This window comes from Mytilus galloprovincialis, chromosome 10, assembly GCF_965363235.1.
Source record: "Mytilus galloprovincialis chromosome 10, xbMytGall1.hap1.1, whole genome shotgun sequence".
Lineage (NCBI taxonomy): Eukaryota > Metazoa > Mollusca > Bivalvia > Mytilida > Mytilidae > Mytilus > Mytilus galloprovincialis.
Window position 1 is genome coordinate 34,691,926 of NC_134847.1, and position 11,953 is coordinate 34,703,878.

Sequence of the window (11,953 nt, forward strand, 5' to 3'; positions counted from 1 at the left end):
AAATAGCAAATTTTTTTTTAATTAGAGTTATCTTTCTTTGTCCAGAATAGTAAGCAAGAAATATCCTATTGCACAATATTGTGCAATAGCAAGATTTTTTTTTAATTGGAGTTATCTTTCTTTGTCCAGAATCAACTTAAATCTTTGTTATATACAATATACAATGTATATACACTTTTTACTACCAACTGATAAATTTAAATAATCTTTACCATTCAGTGATAACAAGCAGTTTTTTTACATCTTAATATTTTATGATGTATTTAAATGAGTAGTTATTGTTGCAAACTCCATTAGAAATTTGAATTGATATCAGTTTTGAAAAAGGGAAACAGGGATGTGAAAAAAAAGGGGGGGGGGGTTAAATTTTTCTCAGAGGATTAATATTCAACAGCATAGTGAATTGCTCAAAGGCAAAAAAAACCTTTTAAGTTCATTAGACCACATTCATTCTGTGTCAGAAACCTATGCTGTGTCAACTATTTAATTTTAGATTTAAAAAGTTTGCAGAAGAAATCTTTAATTGATTTGTAAAATCTTGGCATTTGTTTTGTGTAAAAAAAAACCATGTAATGTCAAAAATTTGATCACAATCCAAATTCAGAGCTGTATCATGCTTGAATGTTTTGTCCATACTTGCCCCAACTGTTCAGGGTTCGACCTCTGCGGTCGTATAAAGCTGCGCCCTGTGGAGCACCTGGTTGGTCCTGTTTTCAAATTGGTCTACATTAAGGTCCAAAGGGTCCAAAATTAAACTTAGTTTGATTTTAACAAAAATTGAATCCTTGGGGTTGTTTGATATGCTGAATTTAGAGATTTTTAATTATTGGCCTAGTTTTCAAGTTGGTCCAAATGGGGGTCCAAAATTAAACTTTGTTCATCAAAAATTGAATAAATGGGTTCTTTGATATGCCAAATCTAACTGTGTATGTAGATTCTTAATTTTTGGTCCAGTTTTCAAATGGTCTACATTAAGGTCCAAAGGGTCCAAAATTAAACTAAGTTTGATTTTAACAAAAATTAAATTCTTGGGCTTATTTGATATGCTTTATCTAAATATGTACTTTGATTTTTGATTATGGGCCCAGTTTTCAAGTTGGTCCAAATCAGGATTCCATATCAAGTATTGTGCAATAGCAAGAAATTTTCAATTGCACAGTATTGCACAATAGCAAGAAATATCTAATTGCACAATATTGTGCAATAGCAATTAATTTTCAATTGGAGTTATCTTTCTTTGTATAGAATAGAAGTTAATAATATATGTTGGAAATTTGCCAGACATGACTATGATGTCATTTTCTATTTTTATTTGCCAATAACTTTATGTAAATAACTTCATTGGAAATTTGCCAATATAAAATGTTGCTGATGAAGCTTTTTTTCCTTATCTTATCTAAAATGTTTTTAGATAATGTATGTTGGACATTTGCCAGACATGACTATGATGTCATTTTCTATTTTTATTTGCCAATAACTTTATGTAAATAACTTCATTGGAAATTTGCCAATATAAAATGTTGCTGATGAAGTTTTTTTTATTGTTTTATACAATAAACAATGTATATTCACTTTTACTACCAACCAATCTTTACCATTCAGTGATAACAAGCACTTTATTTTACATTTTAATATTTTATGATGTATTTAAAAGAGTAGTTATTGTTGCAAACTCCATTAGAAATTTGAATTGATATCAGTTTTGGAAAAAGGGAAACGGGGATGTGAAAAAAAAAGGGGGGGGGGGGGTTTAAATTTTTCTCATTTCAGATTTCATAAATAAAAAGAAAATTTCTTCAAACATTTTTTTGAGAGGATTAATATTCAACAGCATAGTGAATTGCTCAAAGGCAAAAAAAATATTTTAAGTTCATTAGACCACATTCATTCTGTGTCAGAAACCTATGCTGTGTCAACTATTTAATTTTAGATTTAAAAAGTTTGAAGAAGAAATCTTTAATTGATTTGTAAAATCTTGACATTTGTTTTGTGTAAAAAAAAACATGTAATGTCAAAAATTTGATCACAATCCAAATTCAGAGCTGTATCACGCTTGAATGTTTTGTCCATACTTGCCCCAACTGTTCAGGGTTCGACCTCTGCGGTCGTATAAAGCTGCGCCCTGCAGAGCCCCTGGTTATAGTCAATATATGTTAGGCTTACCAAATAACTTATTGACCTAGAAATCAGTTTTATTGACTGTCATAGGCCAAGGTCATTATCAGTTATTTAACGGTCCTTAACTTCTCAGATTGGCATAAACAAAATATAATAAATTGATTGCATTTTATCTAAAAGAAAATGAGACTTAACTAATTTTGATTTTCTTCAAAACCTAACATTTTCAGTAACAAAAGTCATTGTGGAATTAATGTGTAATCATCATATGGGGTTTATTTAACTTACAGCGATCAACCACAAAAAAAAATTATGAGAGAAATGCTATAATTGTTATTTGGATTTTGATATAATACAGCGTAAAATTCTGAAATCATTTTTGGATAGTAAAAAGGACATGTAAATTTATAAGAATTAAACACAAGTTTAATAACACACCTGATGACGGTGGCCACTGAAACTTGTCAATCTCAATAAATTAAAGGAGCATTCATTAAAGTGTTGTTATAGGACCTTCTACTGTTCAAATTTATATTATGACTATTTTTCAGACATTGTGGTATAAGAGATCCTTCATGGTCAGAATTGCACCATTTTGTAAGTTTCCTGAATAAACAGTTACAAGACTTTGAAGTGTCAGCTTTCTGTGGTTTAGCGGCAGTAGAGGACTTACCAGGTTTTGCCAAGTTTGTGCTCAGATTCCTTATTCAGATGTCCAGGGTAAGTTGTCTGTACTTCATGTAAAATGTAGAAATGTGTAATTCAGTTTTGTTTAGTCATCCATATTTACTGTAAATTCAGAAAAGTTTGTTTGAATTGCATTGATTATTGTGATTATAGAAAAATGAACAAAAATTACAATTTTAGTAATTGCTCCATACAAATGATACTATCAAAATTTAAAGTGTGTTTCTATCCTTAATCTGTCATGATTTTCAAATAATGAAAACATTGCAAAAATTTCTGAATTTTCTGTGGTATGCCTTAAAGCTAATTACAATTTTTTTTTAAGCTTTTATACATGACTGTTGTCTCTCCTCTATTACATAATGTGACATTTTAAACATGTTTTGAAGAGAAATGACCTTTGAATCATCCTTGGTTGAGAAAAGTTTTAAAATAAATTTAACTGTGCCACCAACAATCTTTCCTCAAAAAGTAAAATCACAAAAATACTGAACTCTGAGGAAAATCAAATCGGAAAGTCCCTAATTACATGGCAAAATCAAATGACAAAAACACATAAAAAATTAATGGACATGAACTGTCATATTCCTGACTTGGTACAGGCATTTTCAAATGTAGAAAATGGTGGATTGAACCTGGTTTTATAGCGCTAGTTACCTCTCACTTTGTTGACAGTCTCATCAAATTCTGTTATATTTACAATTATAAGTGAACTTAAAACAGACATAATAAATAAAATACTCAAAATATGGGTACAGCAGTCATCATCGTGTAACAATTTTAAAAGGAACAATTTAACAGAACAAAAAACATCTATCTACAAGCACATTCATTGCTTCGCCTGTATGACAGCAGAAAATTTTATTACAAAGTTCAATACAAAGTTCTTTAAATGATGTAAAAAAGTTAATATGTTTTGTAGGATTTCTCCACTAGATCCCTTAAGGTGAGTGAAGAATCCCCTATACAGATGCTACAGAGACAGATTTTAGATGAAGAAGAAGAAAACAAGGATGATGATAATGTTATACAACTCTATCAGATGAGACGTACATGGGAAACTAGGTATGGTTAGAGATGTACAAATTTTAAAATAAACATTTTAAATGAAAATTCCTATAAAAAAAATGAGTAAAATGCAGTTGATCAGAAGAATAGTTGATAAAAATTCTGTAAATAGATATTTTTACTTTTTTCTTTGATACTTTTGCTGAATTAACAGAGCTATAAATCAAATCATTATGTTAACTAGCAAGTAAAAAATATTAAAATGCAATATTGTGTAAACATATTTGATGGGGCATGGAATATACTGTAAATTTTTTCCTATCAAGGATATCTTCAATGTTAAAGATGTTTAATTACCATTTTACTGTTATTAACTTAAATTCTGCAAAGAAAGGAATTTTTTAACAAAGGTAGCAGATTTTTTATTTTATTTAAAGTTTAAATTAAATTAAGATAATTTAATGGCATTTATGCACATTTTCGATTATTTTTTAATGCCAATAACCAAACACTGATTGTATTTTTCAGCCCTCATCCTTACTTATTCTTCAACCCCGACCACCACAGTATGACCTTCCTTGGATTTAACATAGAGAGGAGAACTGGTAACCTGATAGATTTACAGACCAGGAATGTTCTAGAAGAGGGTATCATGCAGCAGAACTTGTTTGATGCTCTCGTCAGAAACAGAGTCAATCTGGCTGAGAACTTTGATGCTCTCCCAAGGTTTGTTTGCTATAAGAGCCTCCCTCCCTTCAAATGATATAGAGTCACTAACTCTTTTTTTTTCTAAAATGCAAATTGCAGTTTCTTAAATTTGAATATTTTTATAGTTTAAACTAAGGATTGAAATAAATACATGTAGCTTGACTGAAAAAAAAAATTGACAAGTTCATTACTTAATCATTTCAGCTAAGTGATTCAAATCTTTATGGGAACTTTTAAAGAAGATTGATTTAGAAATTCATGACTGTTATTTACCAAGTATATATACTGTAACAAAATTATCTGACACTTTGACCTTTAATGGTTTACTTTTACAAATTGTGACTTGGATGGAAAGTTGTCTCAATGGCACTCATACCAAATCTTCTTATATCTACTTAAAATGTTACAGGAAATTCAAATATAGTTTTATAGTTTCATCATAATTAAGGCAGATATTTTGTTTGAGCTATGTCATCAAATTTTACATTTGCATTGTATATTTCAATATTTATATCACCCACAGACATGAGAAGATTCTGAAGTTATGTAATGTGATGGGACTGGACATGGCACATGACCCTGATGACACGTATGAACTGACCACCGATAATGTTAAAAAGATACTGGCCATTTATATGAGATTCAGGTAACAGTCTATTGAAATGTGCAGTATTAAAATATTACGATACTCAATTCATTTTGAGTATTCAGTGTTAAATATTACTGCTTTCCATCAGCAGATCATTGTTTTATAGCAACAGACTTTATGTTGAAAAATTAAATTCCTTATCATGCTGGTATAAACCATTTTATATTTTGTGTTTACCATTTTAGATGTGATATACCTGTTATAATCATGGGAGAAACAGGATGTGGTAAAACTCGTCTGATCAAGTTTATGTGTTCCCTGCAACAACCTCCAGGTGCTACTGTTGATAATATGATTCTGATGAAGGCAAGAAATTAATTTTAAAACTTGTATGATTCTCTTAATAGTTGCAACAGTTCTTAAATTCTTCAGCTGGACTCTAAACAAAAATGTATACTAGTTCAGTGATAATGGACGTCATGCTAAACTCCGAAATATACTAAAGATACTAAAATTAAAAAATCTCATTGTCTCCATTCATACTTTCTGACATAAAACTATATAAATTAAAAAAAAAAGAAAAAAAAGACCCTTATTTTTGAAAGGTCCTATAGACTTTAGGGTGTACTGGTATTGAAGTTCAATACTCCTCTTTTAGACATTTTCAATATCCTTTTATTTTAATCACTTTATATATGTATATCTTACAGGTGCATGGTGGGACAAAAGTATCTGATATCAAAAGGAAAGTAAGAAAAGCCGAGGAGATGGCAAGGAAGAATGCAGTAGATTACCCATTCATGGACACTGTATTATTCTTTGATGAAGCTAACACTACAGAAGCTATTGGTGTAATAAAGGAAATCATGTGTGATAGATCGTTGGAGGGAAAACCAATCAAACTGCATGAAAAATTAAAAATTGTGGCTGCTTGTAATCCATATAGAAAGTAAGTTTCGAGTAAAAATAAGGAGATGTGGTATGATTGCCATTAAGACAACAATGAATAGACCCAGGGACAAACATTTTAATAATTACAGCCAACTTCATAATACATGAAAAAAGGTATCAGGAATTTGACTTTTCAAATCCAAGTGCTTTCTTGGATAATATTTTTAAAGCTTATACCGAAACTTTGTGATTGTCCAAAAACTTTCTAAACATTGAAAACTAAACTAATGATGTGATTTTATTTTGGAAATAGGGTACAAACAATGAAATTATCCATATTTCTTTAGATTTTGAGATGGGGAATCGCCAAAAATATCATACAGAACAACAAATGACACTAAACAGAATCACCGAACTCGTCCTGTCATACAGTAGAGCACACACAAAGGGATTCAGTTTAAAATCCTGCTCACTCCGAAGTTTCTGTCTTATACATTTGTAAAATCATATGCAAACTTCGAAACTGTTTTAATCTAATGATTATGTAATAACAAAAAGACTTTTATTTGCATGTTATTTTATTTTTCAGACATTCTGATGAACTGATCAAAAGATTAGAACAAGCAGGACTTGGTTATCATGTTGATGCTGACAAAACAACAGACAAACTAGGTATATACTGTGTTCTAAAAGTCACGATTTGTCTGCTTTTTTTTGCTTCCAAAATCTATTCTTGGATGTAAGCTTTTACTCCTGACAAATGCAAAAACATCTCAAAATTTACTCAAATAAGTAAAATTTATACTCCGACATTCATTGATAGAAAATATCAGGCTTTCTCTCTAAATGAAGTTATAGATCTTGATAAAAAGCTATACTCTCCATAACTATTGTTTTGCCTTAAGGGGGCTTTCGGGTTTAAATATTTTTTTTTTTAAATATAGGATTTCGCTTTTTTCTTCTATAAATGAACTTTATCATATACTTAATAGAAAAAAGGAAAAAAAAATGGGATCACTATTCATTTAAGGTAATTCGGGGGTTTAAATTTTCGCGCCGTCTGCGCATAAAGTTGCGCATTGATATCGTAAGTGATTTACATTGTCGTAATTTTACATAACAGTAAAATATGATCATTTAAATAATCTTTTTTATTCAAATGCATTGAGAAAGAGTTGAATAACTTTTAAATGCAATTTTAAAACTTAATAAAATTTATTGTTACAATTGTCATTGTTGAAATAGTACTTCCGTTCTAAAAATAATTATGGAGCATGTTTTTGACGAAGGAGAATGAAGAGAGAATAACTCATATTTATCGATCACGTGAACTGCTTTTCATGAATACTGTAATGCAGATCGAAATTATAGATAACGATCTTCATTTTGGTAGCTTATGAAGCAGTTTCACCCTTGTCTTACACTAGAAAAGGTCCGACAAACATGCGAAAGATGATGTAAACAAATCATGAAAAGGGGGAAATTTAAACTGACGAGTAAGTTCTAATGAATTGAATATACATGTTCAAAGAGCGATTCACGACCACTGAAAAATAATATGTAAGCGTAAAATTAGAGGAAATAATTTCAAAACAATATCCGTGTCGAACAACAAAACAATGACACCCCCCTTTTCAGGCTGAAACATGTACATGTAACAATAGGCCTCGCCATAGGCATAGCTCATGGTACTTCTATCATGTAATAGATTTGAAAATTTGTGGACCAGAAAAATATGTCATCTGCTGCTGCATAGGGTCCAGACCATTTGGGTTCTGGGAGATAGGGTCATAATTCATGCAAGTAGGCGGTTTAAATAATAACATGTATATGTAAACAGAATTTTCTTGTTGTAAACCTGATATATTCGAATGCCAATGCAGTTAATTTGGCTCGGATTCCAGTTGAAACATTTTTGGTTAAGCATGCACACTTAAAATTTAGAACATATTCCATTATTATATATAAAAAAGATGTGGTATGATTGCAAATGAGACAACTTTAATGTATCCACAAGAGACCAAAATGACACAGACATTAACAACTATAGGTCACCTTATGGCCTTCAACAATGAGCAAAGCCCATATCGCATAGTCAGCAAAAAAGGCCCCGATATGACAATGTAAAACAATTTCAAACAAGAAAACTAACGGCCTTATTTAATTTGTATAAAAAAAATGAATGAAAAACAAATATGTAACAGATAAACACATGACAACCACCGAAATTACAGGCTCCTGACTTGGGACAGGCACATTCATAAATAATGTGGCGGGGTTAAACATGTTAGCGGGATCTAGACTGTATAAATTATTTTTAAAAATGAATCATTTCTTACCGATAGTCTGGATGGAGGGTCCTTCATTTCATTCTTATCTAATTCTTTATACCATTTATCTCTATTTATTTTTTTGTTTTTTCCATTTTTCTGAATTTCTTATAATTTAATACCCTGTTTTTTCTTCATTGTTACATGTAAAAATGTATGTCTATTTTCTTTATTTACAAATGTATTGTGAACATTACATGCATTACAAAATATGTAATGTTCACACAAGATCGAGTCTATATTTTGTAAATAATGATAAAATCAAAGGATAATAAATATCTATGTTCCCCTATCTATCTAGGATATTAGGAATTTAAAACCGATCTTAACCAACTTTGTGTGACCAGAGCTTACAAAATGTAACATACTAAATTTAAAGCCTGTGGACCAAGTTTCATGACAATTATAAGATACATGTATATATTATAGACAAAACGTTTTTAAAGACTAATTTGATGTACATGTATCAGACATGTCGAATGTATAAAAATTATTTAAAAATTATAAAAATGTATGAGTATGTGCCTTTTAGCATGTTTAGTAGGTTTTTCAATGAAAAAGAGGGGGGGGGGGGCTTGAACATGTATGAAGATGTGATATTTTCCAGCAATTTAAAACTCGTGAATGTTTTTGTTGAATAAATAATCCCAGTGGCCATCACAGAATTTTTCATAAGTGGGGGCTCACTGACTGCCTAAGAGGGGACCCGCTCAGGTCATGCTCCAGTAATTCCCTATATTATTAACCAAATTTTTCCCAGGGCCGCCTCTGAATTCTCCCATATGTACAAAATGTACTTTATATAGAAAGGAATTACAAATGGCATAGTATATAATACATGTAATAATTTAATAGTACGTTATGTATTAAAAAGTATTAGGCCAAACACACTTGAAATAATTCAGGGTCAATTTAGGCCCTAGCACATACATTTGTACATTGTATTTACATTTAAAAATGCATACAACAGCTGTCATTATTAAAATTTTCTTTTTTGGGGCTGATGTCTTTTGCATGTAATTTAAGTCTCAAGAGGCATACATGTATATTTGAACCACTTACTATCCTACAGTAGATAAGAAAAATAACATGTGAAATACAGCAGTTACAAAAGATATTGTAAAATGCGAATATACTCTTTAAATTTTATGACAGACTTTTATGTACATACAAACTTTGTCACATTTTTCTTGCTTCATAAAGGTTGTAAGACAAGGATCCCAACTATTCATACAACTCATTCTGCAAATTTATCTGTGATAATCTACTTTTTGCTAGATTCAGAGTTCACAAATGATAATACAAATTGATGAAACCCATATGTTGTACCAATTTACACCACTGTCCCAGGTTAAGGAGACGGGTTGTCACCTTCAAACATTAACCCCACCACATTATGTATGTGCCTGTACCAATTCATGAACCTGTAATTCAGACAGTGGTTGTCTCATGTGTCTTTTGTTGTTGTGTCACATATTTTTTTGTGTTCATCATTTTGTACATTAATATGCCTTCAGTTTTCTCGTTTGAATTGTTTTTTATTAATCATTGAAATTTGAAGGGCCTTTTACAGCTAACTATGCTATAACAGCTGTTGAACAGTATCTGTTAACTTCTGTGTCATTTGGTCTATTGCAGAGAGTTGCCTCATTACATGCATTAACAATCAATTATCATACCACATCTTCCTTTTATATTGAAACACAAATATTGACACATAAAAACCTGTCAGATAGAAAGTCAGAATGAGACTTATGGATAAAAACTTGTCAGCTCACACTTTTCATATGTTGTCACAATAATGGTTTAAGCACAATAATAACCAGATGCTCCGCAGGGTGCAGCTTTATACAACCGCAGAGGTCAAACCCTGAACGGTTGGGGCTAGTATGGACATACCATTCAAGCTGGATACAGCTCTGAATTTGTACTGTGATTAAATAGTTGACACAGCATAGGTTTCTGACACAGTATAGGTTTCTGACACAGAATGAATGTGGTCTAATGAACTTAAAATATTTTTTTTTGCTTAAAATTGAGCAATTCACTTTGTCCGTTAAATATTAATGTTCTCAAAAATTTTTTTTTGAAGAAATTGAGATTTAATCTTTAAAATATGAAATGAGAAAAATTGATCCCCCCGCCCCCATTTTTTTTTACCTCCGCTAGCATTTAACATTATAAAAGTACATAACTCAAGAACTGATAAAGTGAAGCTGCCAAAAATTTAACTTATACTGAGTTTAGAGGTAATAAGCATTATATACACATTTCATTAAATTTAGTTGAGACAAACTTAAGTTAAGAGAACAGAAACTAAAAAAGTCTACAATTTTTCCATTTGTAAAGGGGCATAACCCTAGAAAGGTAATCAAAGTGCTTGTAATCACTGAATGGTAAAGACTGCTTTAATTTATCAGTTGGTATTAAAGTGAATATGTATAACTACAATTTTCAAAGATGCATAAAGCATTGGTGTTAGGTAATTCAACAACCATTCTGAACAAAGAAAGATAACTCCAATTTATTGTCTTGAAACCACAAAAATGCTTGTTTTTTACCCCTTTTTGGCCTTTTATTCCTAGACTGTTTACCCCATAACACACAAAATGTATCCCAACCTTCTACTTATGGTATTAAACATTGTGGTACAATTTCAGAACAATGGAAATCCACAACCTTTTGTACTGACACTAGATAAATGCTTGTTTTGGGCCCCTAATTCCTAAATCTGAGGGACCATAACCCCCAAAATCAATCCAAAGCTTTCTTTTGTTGTTTATAAACATTGTGTTAAAATTTTATTGATTTCTATTGACTAATACTAAAGTTATTATCCGGAAACCATCAATCTTCGGATGACGCTGACGACGACGTGATACCAATAATATTGCAGTCATATAAAAATGTTTGTCATGATTGTGTTCACTTTGCAGATGGCCGGTGACCCCCAAATTTTATTCCAATTTTATAAAATAGAGACATCAGGCTTAACGGTATGAAATAATGAACAACTTCTGTCATTTATTTTGCTCTGAAATTTCAATCAAAGAGATTTTATGTCTGTTTTCCCTATATTTAGCCTATTTGCACTCATTTTCAGAGGTCACAAAATCTCTTGGATGGCCGGTGACCCCCAAATTTTATTTCAATTTTATTAAATAGAGACATCAAGCTTTACAGTTTAAAATAATGAGCAAGTTCTGTCATTTATTTTGCTCTGAAAATTCAATCAAAGAGATTTTATGTCTGTTTTCCCTTTATTTAGCCTATTTGCACTCATTTTCAGAGGTTAAAAAATCTCTTGGATGGCCGGTGACCCCCAAATTTTATTTCAATTTTATGAAATAAATACATCAAGCTTTACAGTACAAAATAATGAGCAGCTTTTGTCATTTATTTTGCTCTGAAAATTCAATCAAAGAGATTTTATGTCTGTTTTCCCTTTATTTAGCCTATTTGCACTCATTTTCAGAGGTTAAAAAATCTCTTGGATGGCCGGTGACCCCCAAATTTTATTTCAATTTTATTAAATAGAGACATCAAGCTTTACAGTTTAAAAAAATGAGCAAGTTCTGTCATTTATTTTGCTCTGAAAATTCAATCAAAGAGATTTTATGTC